Source organism: Apis cerana, linkage group LG14 (assembly GCF_029169275.1).
Source record: "Apis cerana isolate GH-2021 linkage group LG14, AcerK_1.0, whole genome shotgun sequence".
Taxonomy (NCBI): domain Eukaryota; kingdom Metazoa; phylum Arthropoda; class Insecta; order Hymenoptera; family Apidae; genus Apis; species Apis cerana.
The window spans coordinates 3,401,582-3,411,399 of NC_083865.1; the positions used below are offsets into that span (position 1 = coordinate 3,401,582).

At 33.7% G+C, this 9,818-nt stretch overlaps 1 protein-coding gene across 2 annotated transcripts in view; it reads left to right on the forward strand.

The window, feature by feature from the left end:
- LOC108004424 (furin-like protease 1) overlaps positions 1-9,818 on the forward strand; it is a 260,763-nt gene that overhangs the window by 171,792 nt on the left and 79,153 nt on the right. The gene's annotated exons all lie outside the window — the stretch shown is intronic.

Consider the following 9,818-nt stretch of genomic DNA (forward strand, 5'->3'; position numbering starts at 1 on the left):
ACAAAAACGAAAAAAAAAAAAAAAAACGAAAAACCAATTACATCCAATGAATTTCACGAACATTCAACCGAAATACTTAAAATCTACGCGACACGGGTCGTTCTAACGATGAAATCTCGCGTTCGGCTAACAAATTGCTTCAAATGAAAATGGCGCGAGCGTTTCAGAATGGTGGAACAATACCACCATTCTCATTTTCCGCCGTGAATTCAATGATAAAGGGTGGCACGTTTAGAAGGGTAGTTTACAATCCACGTGAAAAACAGCGTTCCGCCGTGGCTTGTCTACGCCGGGCTTGGACTTTTCCCCTCTTATTTCGACGCGTGCGCTTGTTAACCCCTTTACAAGCGACCGCTATTTCGTGGTGATCGTACCCGGAAACCAGCGGGACTCGTGTCGAGGAAATGGGGGCGCGGAGGAAGTCGAAACTGATGGAATTCGCTTTAAAGCTTCCATTCGCCGGGATTTCTCCTCTTGCCCAACTTTACAGGGAATTAATAGAATAGTAGAATAACCATCGATAATTAGTGCCGGGTTAATTCGACGTATCGAATCTAGTACTTTTGTAGTATTTTTATAAATTCACAATAAAAGTAACGTGGAACAAATTTTATATAATATTCAAATAACTTTCCAATATTTTATTATTAAATGAATTTACAACAACCGTAGACGGAGAATCTATTGATTGGCCACGAAAGGATTAAATCTGGTTTAAATCTTTGTTCGCTTTCCCAACCAACTTCGAACCAACTCGTAATACATTACAAGATGTAATACAAAACCATGACGAGGTGAATCTCCAATTTGTAGCTCTAAACGACGTCCATTATCCTTTGATCGAGCACATAATACTAACGAAGACCGACGACACTTACGTGAAAACCTGAACCACAGACTTAGCGGGCGCATCCCTTTATATCTACATAATCCCTCTCGCAACATCTGCAACCCGCTTCAACCTGCTTCTGCATTATTAAGCATCCCATAAATCGTAAATACTCTTATGCGCCAGTTTATAGGCCAATTTAATCTTTGCCCGAATATCTTGAAATCAATAAAGGAATATATTGATTTTGTAATTGTAATCGAGATGCATACAGGATTAAAGATCACGGTTTTATTAAAATGTTTGAAAGATATTCGTAACTTTGAGATCATATCTTAACAGCATCGAGGCTAATAGCGAGGAGTACGATTTCTATCGAAATGAGAAAATTGTGAGGGTTACATCGATCAAAATGGCAACCGACGACTGGACACGTCACTTGGAATTTAATTAAAGCCCGTTAACGAACGTATAGAGACGTCGCGAAGTTCTGTCCCAGAGTTGAAGCTGTTCTTAATTCCAACTATGGAAGTTCCAATCGATAAGTGTTATTGAAATTAGGAACACTTGAACTCTTAGCGACAGTTTCTGGCTTGACCAATCACTCGAGTTTCGACTATTTTGCTTCCATTCTTTGAGAATGGAATGCTCGGGTATATTGGATATATTGGACTTTAATTTAAGACGATGATTTTAAAGTATTATTCAATTATCTTTTCTTATACATGATAATTTTGATTGATTAGATACGTCTAAATTCTTCTGACTTTACTATTACAGCATATGCCAGAGATATCCCTTTCATCTGAACAACATTTACTACCAATATCTTTTTCCAATATTTTTAGAAAATAGATTCCTAGAACAATTTCCAATACAATGCAGATAAACTCAAACGAATTCGTAAATTCAAATAAATCATCAAGAGCGCAACGAATTTTGCTCTTCTAAATTTTAGAAAACCGATATTTTTAACCAAGATATTTCACAAAAAAAGAAAAAAAGAAACAAACTACTTTTCCGAATCCCTTCTCTCCCCCTTCCCTCGTCCAAACAATATTCGATTCGCCCATTTCTCGCCCGGGAACGAAACGAGCCGAGCCGAGTTCACAGATACTTGGGTCCTCCCACCACCCGATGGAAAAGGAAACAAAGCTGCACAGGAATAGGAAACGCGAAATCGAAATCGAATTCACCGCGCGCGCGAAGTAAGCGCTTTAGGAAGTGGCGGTCGGTGTACTCCGCTGGGCCGGACATGCACTCGATGTCGGTGCATCTATTGCAGCCCTGTTCGAAGCGCGACGAACGTGCGAATACCCGTGTCAAAACGACGCCCCACACCACCCTCGGCTGGTCAAGTGTGCGCTTACACCACGGGGAAATTATCGGTAATTACGGGTAATGCCGGTGATGAGACGTCCATCGCAGATTGCGTCCGGTGCTTTTAATTCGATGCGGGAACTTCTTTGGTCGAAGCGAGGGATTCGAGTGTCTTTCGTTCCTTGTAATTGTTTGGATACAACGTAGAGGACTTTTCTTTTTTTTTGGAAGCTTTGTTTCTTGGAAAAATTTGAGATATTTATCCAAGTTTGAGTGTTTGTAATTTGTCGAATTTCTAAACGATAAATATATATATATAGTAACGACGAGCAATATAGGTGTTGAAAAATATAATTTTTAAACATTTTTGCAATCAGGTTGTTTAGAGTTTAATACGTTTTCTGTTTAATATTAATATGAAAAGTTCGTTCTCTGGAAATTAAGTTTTAACGTGTTCAAATATTCCAGGCAAGGATTAATCAGACGCGTGAATTTTTAAATTAGATTTTAAATGAAACAATTTTGTTTTATATTTCTAAGAAAGGGAAGAAAGAATTTTGAATATATCTTGGATAGGATTGATAAAACGACGAGATCATCTACGTATGTAAAAGGATAATAGGCATTAAGTAATTACTTAAATTAATTATCAGAATCGTATAAAGGATACTTCATCCTGTTATTTTACCTAATTATTCTACCTGCCTCGAATGTTGTCCTTCCTAAAACGTTCTGGCAAAAGATAATATAGATGACTAGTTGGAGGAATCAAAATAGATTTTGAGTGTTCATTTCTTATCACATAATAGATATGAAAGCAAACTTCGCTTGGTTATACAAATAACGTGAGAAGGAGGATAATTTTATCATCGTGAAATAAGATAACCAATATCGAAAATTTGCAATTAATTGTGCAAATAACGAGAAGAACATATTTGTAACAAAAATATCACGAAATAAATCATCAACGTCTAAAAATTTTTCATTTTCATTGTTAAAAAATAATAACGATTTAAAAAGAAACTGAAATCGATAGAAACCGTAAAATATCGAGTAAAATTACGACGATGCATATAATTATCGCGCAAAATTTCCTCGAGCGAATAAGATGTTTCGTGACAAGGGCCAAGTAAAATTATAAATTTTAAGAAAGACGTAATACGATAATGATCGGTGCAAATTTTGATCCACGGTGTAATAATTGAAGACGGAGACACGAAATTATCGCGTTATCTTATGGTTCATGCCATAAATAAATTCATGGCTTTAATACCTTAATTAAGGGTTCATGATCATCAGACACGTGAAAGGTATCTTTGAAATTATTCCTCGGAGGATACCTTGGGTTTTGATCTATTTTTGCATTGGATACCCATCATTATACCGAAAGAAGTGAAGCACAGGTGCCACTCGGCGTCATTCGTCATCCTGGTTTTAATGGCTCGTCCCATACTTTGGTCATTTGCATAATACCAGCCGCGAGGCTTTTTTTCACGCACAGCGACTGCTCGTGAAAAATTACGAATCTGCTTAATGCAACGAGCTTCCTGCTGATAAAGAACGTCCCATGTGTAATATAAAGAATGAAAAGAAAAGGATGGAATAAAATACAATTGCCCTGAAAAACTCTTCTTATATCTGTACATTGCTCATTGATTTTTGCTTTTATTGGAAACGACATTTGCATTTCGTATAGTTTCTAGCAGATTCTTCGAGGATTTCTTCGGAATAATACTAATTAATTCGGAATAATAATTGGTGATCAAACTTATTTCTTTATTTTTACTTCCTACTTCGTGTAATAATAAAAACTCTAGCTTATACGATTATTTCTCTTCCATATTCATTTTCTTCAATTTTACCTTTGTCCTTTTGCAAAATTCTTCCAATTTCCAATCTGCTAGGCGGATCTATTAACATAGGTTATAATTTTCATCATGATTGTCAATACATCTATTACGATATTCTAGTTAAATAATATATTCTCTGTAAATATATTTAATTATGAAATATTTATTATTACTTATTCCTGATACTCGTTACTTATGATAACAAATCGAACGATGCTTCAAAACGGTACACCGTGGAAGGAACAATCACAATCTAATCCTGGAAACGCCATTGTCGGCCAGTTTACCATTTGCCGGATAAATCAACGGCGTCTAATAAATAATGAGTTTATCTCGTATCGACGAACGAATACGCGATCAAACCGTCGTTGTATCAACTTCTCTTGATTAAATGGTAAATTGATCGTCGTAATCCACGGCTATACGATTCGGTTTGCCGCTGCAATACACCACTCCGCTATCGATTGCATTAATGTCGCGCGTCTCGCGATCACAACTGTGCTCGATACGGATTCGATACGGATTCGAATACATCGAATCGGGAGAGAAACTCGATCAGACTCGTTTGCATCGTAGGGTTCGATTCGACGGAAATCCTCCGTGCCTTGGCACAAATTATTGCCCAACTGCTACGATGTATCCATGCACGGTGGCACAGTATCGCGTGATCCATTCGTTTCTGTTCTATAGAGAGGTTAATGAAACTCGCAACGATCGGTTCGCTTGTTTCGCGAACAGAGGGCGTGCGGGTCTTTTTTATTCCCCTATCTAGTGCCTAGTTACTCTAGTTCTATTTTGTTATACAGCTTGCGCAGGGAGAAATTGTATCCCGTAGTTGTGTTGCTTGTCTTGTGTAACAAAAGTTTCAAAGGAGAGAATGGGTTTCGAAAATTGGAAGGAAAAATTGGAATTGGCTACGGATCATTTGGACAATTGGAAATATTGCGTTTTTTCTTTTTTTTTTTTCTTTTTTTTTACATATGGATGAAAATTCGGTTTCAATCAGTTTGCGAAAAGTTTGGTTTTATAACTTTTTGTATAGTTCTACTTTTTTTTTTAATCCTATTTTTTACGTAATTATTAATTATTTAAAGAAAAATTTACTTTCACTATTTATTATTTATCTACATGATATTTATTTCTAGTTTTCCCAATCTTGTAAAAATTTAAAATTAAATCTCTCTGTACACTTTGCGGATTAAATTTCGAAATATCGGTAGCAAAAGTTTAAAATAGGAATGATCGACAGAACTCAAATAAAAAAACTGGTAGTTTTTTCTATTTTTCCGGTTTCCTTGTACGACGAGACAGACAGGAAAACGTTAAGCAAAGGATCGACTCGCTTTACTTCCGGGATTATACGATACCCCGAAGCGATACCCTTTGATTCGTTACTGTCACTTCTTTGCAGTAATCTCTTTGATACCAGGCCGAGGCTGTTCAAGTTGGATTAAAAGCTCAGACGAATCGAATCCCTACGTTAAAGAGAAAATAATCATGAAAAAGATAACGGTTGAATAATTAGTACGAATGATTATATCTTATTAATTTCTTCTTTTTTCTTTTCATTTCTATGGCTGGAAAAAAAAGAAAAGTTTTCCTTTTAAGAAAATTGAAATTGCAGTGTTTTAAATAATTTGTTATGTTGTTTCTTACATAAAAAAATTTATTTTAAATCATTTATGATAAAAAATCGTTAATTTAGAAGATATTTTAATTCTATATATTAATAAGTTGTAATATGTAAAATAAAATTAATTATACACATAATAAATTAAATATTGTGAGAAAATCTGTGTGTGCGATATAATTGAGAGATTAATTCTCTGAATATCAAAAAATTAACGAAATCTATTTTAAGTTAACCAAATAATAATTTGAAAAATTCTTATCGTTGTTAAATCCTGAAATATTTCTCCTAAAATTTAATTTTAATATTAATTTTCTATTCTTTTCTCTCGATAAAAATTTCTTTCGAATTTTTTCACTGTAGTTCATCAAAATATAAAAGAACAATTTTTATTTTATTTTAATCCCTCATGTCACGAAACGCAATATGGATTTGAAAATCAGGACTATCAAGCACGAGTCAAGTACTCACACGAATACACAATTATTCAATGTCGAGAATGTACCAGATGTGGAAAAATCCCGCGTCACAGGGAATTATGTAAATCAAGTTGCCACTTCACGTCGATTTAAAGTCGATTATGACATCTTTAACACGCGATCTCATCGTAGTTTCGCATGTAGTACAACTATTTGGATTATTTTTAAATATCGTTTTACTTCCTCCGAATGTTAAATATTCTTCGAGTACTTTTTTCAGAATTGATATCTCTTATATTTACCAACGTTCTTGTAACATTTTTCATATATTCGAAGGAATTTTCTTATATTGTCCATGATTTTTATAGGAGAATTAGAAATGAGAGAAATAAAGAATTGTTAGAATCGATTAGCAATAATTTTATTTTAAATAATAATATATTCGAAATATATCTCTCTAGTAAATTTAGTTTTTACTATTTCAAGTAATTTGTTTTTCTTTCTTATTGTTTATTTGTTACTTTGAATAATATACATAAATATTGTATGAAATTTCAGTTATATGCAACAAATAGTTCTTTATGTATACAAAAATTAACAAATTTAACAAAACTAACGAGTCTTTAAATCTTTTCCAAAATTGTAATTCACTTTTAAAGTAATTAAATCTATATCTCATTCGTATTTCCAAACCAATTCATTCATATTAGAATCAGAATATTGTAATATAGTAAAATAAATAAAAATCCATGTCGTACAATCAATAATAAAATATTGCATTAGCAGATTAATTAAATAAAAAAAAAAGATTGATAAAAATCCTATCGATAAAACTTTCCATAAGAATAATTCCAAACTAAATTAATCTGGAATGCATCATTTACAAGGGAATTCATATTACAGTCAATAACAGAACACTACAGTAGTACAATAATTGAATGGAAAAAAAAGTAATGAAAATCCAATATATATAGATAAATAAAATTTTCCATAAAAATATTTTCAACTAATTGAATCTGCGAAATATCCTTACAAAGGAAAAAAATAAATAAATAATATTTCATAATAATGAATAATAAATATACAATATGATAAGATATACAGTATTGCAATATTAGAGCATAATTAAATAAGAAGAATAATGAAAATCTCGTCCATCAAATTTTCCATAAAAAATGAAAATAATTCCAATTTTATTCAAAATAATCCAAATCTTCCATGAAACATTTATTTGGAAGGAAAAAAATATATATTCTTTCGAATTTCTATCGAGTCGTGTTCCACGACTTCCTGTAATCGCCATTTTCACGATAATGCGTAAGCCAAAATCGAACAGCAATCCGATTAGCTTAGTTCCACGAAATTTCACGAGGCAGCAGTTTCAAGTTGAAGAAATCGGACTAATTTTCATGGGTTGAGATAAAGGAAGTTGGTTTAAATTCTTAATGAGGCGGGCCTGCATCAGCGTGGATTCAGCTCCATTTTGTCGAGGTTTGGGTAAATTATTGAGGTACTTTGGCGTAAAAAGTCCGGCCGGAATTAGCCGCATTATGTGGTGAAAGCTTAAATTAAGAAACGCGTACTTTAAGTCGCGCTTGATTTAAGATTTTATCCCTTGGAGATGATAACGAGATTCCACGAGACTCAATGAGATGAAAATTTTCAACACATTCGTATTGAAAAATGGTGGATATTGATTGTCGATATAAGTGCAAAAAAGAAAAAAATAGTTGTAAAACAACGAGAAATGCAGAGAAATTGAATATGACAACACTTGTATTAGATATAAAAGAAAAAATCGAATATGCAAAGAATTTTCTTTCATCTTTTACATTTAAAATTTGGAAAAATCGCTTTGATGCATATGGTGTATCGTTATTTTCAAATATATTCATAGCGATAAATTCAATAATACTTATACATGTATAGAATATATCCATTATCCGTATTTAATTATTACGTATAATTAATTATAAATATTGAAAATAATAACGCTATATTACACAAATTACAAAAGAATCTATAAAATTTAAAGAAAAAAAAATCTCAACTTCTCACTCTCCACTTTTCCATATAAAAGAAAAGATTTCAGAAAAATTCAATTCCGACACGTGAGAGTAATGTAATACTACACGTAGATTGTCATATAAAATTTCTTTTCGAAGTTCGACAATTGAATATAATTAAATATTAAATAGTGTATTACACGCTAAATACTTGAATCTCATTAAATTCTTCCATTCGACATCGTCCTTTTGAAGGAACAATGGAAACACGGTCAAGCAAACGAAGACAGGGATCGTCGCCACTTGAAATCGCGTCCTTTAAATTGAATATTCCTCTGCACAAGGGAAATCGGTGATTACGACGATCTTCGTCTCAAGGGAGGAAGATTTGCTCTCGATGGCCACCGGCGTGCATCCGTGCCGGCATTTGGACTTCCGCCAACCGCTTTGCAAATCCCTATATTTCGGATCCTCCTCCTCCTCCTCCTCTTCCTTCTCCGTTTTTTCTTCTTCCTTCTCCTCCTCCTCCTCCTCTTCTTCTTCTTCTTCTCTTCTTCTCCGTAGAACGCGCGTAAAACGTTTCTATCCTGATTAATCGGATCGCTCGCGTAACATTCAGATTTCGAGGGAAACGAAATCACCTCGAGGGATGAAGACGCGCGCGGAAAGTTGCGGAAAGAGCGGCGATTATTCCGTGGAAAATGGAGGGAAATCTGGCAGAGGGATAAAAGTTCATCTAACTTTGCTCAACGTTGTTTTAACGAACCAAGCGTGGTCCAAGCGTGACTTTGATCCTTTTCTTTCATTTTTAAATTTTGCGATTTTTTTTTCAAAAAAATGAACTTGTTTCGCGAGGCTGCCGGTTTTTCTTTTTTTATCGATTATTCAAAACTCGTGTTTCGTCTTTCTCGTTTTGGACGGGATTGAAGAGGTGCTTTATACGGTTTTTTTTTTTTTGATGGACAATCTGTTTTAATTATAATAGAGAATGTTTAGAGAAGAGCGAAAGGAGGATAAGTTTAAATGAAGAATGGATGAAAAAAATGTTGAATTAATGTTTCAAACTTTTTCGGGATTATTAGAGCGATAATATCAAAGTTTATTTAACGATGATAGATAATATTGATATTGAGATAAATCTTAATTGGAAACAAATGAGATTTATATCTCGGTTTAAAAATTAAACTCTATCCATTTCTTTTTTATTTTATCATAGTAAGTATCGTTATTGCCTTCATTTTAAAAGAAAAATTGTCAAGCCATCATATTTATATAAGTAATCAAGTATTAAAATTTGAAACTTACTCCATCGAACAAATTGGTCTAAACAAACGCGTAATAAATAATTGATTCAATTATTTGCTATTAATTAATTGATATTAGATAAAATTTCAATAAAATTACTTGTCAACGTGAAAAATCAAAGCAATTATAGTCAATAATAATAGTTTGCTCGACACGTGATTCATGCAAGCGGGCTCAATGGAAAATTCTTCATTGAATTTCATCTAAACTTTCGAATCACGGTATCAAGTTGTAAAGTGAATTTAAAGCTAACTCGAAGTGGCTTCGATCGTGCATTCCCACCGACACACCAGTAGACCAAACACAACCCTGTCTTTGTATGCAAGTTACTCTGGTATTCCGGAAGTTGATCTGGACGCGGTTGCGGACGAGGACAGGAAAGGTCTTCTTGCGCTGCTGGCCGGAACCAGTCTTCGATTGTTAGGTCTTCCTGCTCGAATTTATCACTCTATGAATTTC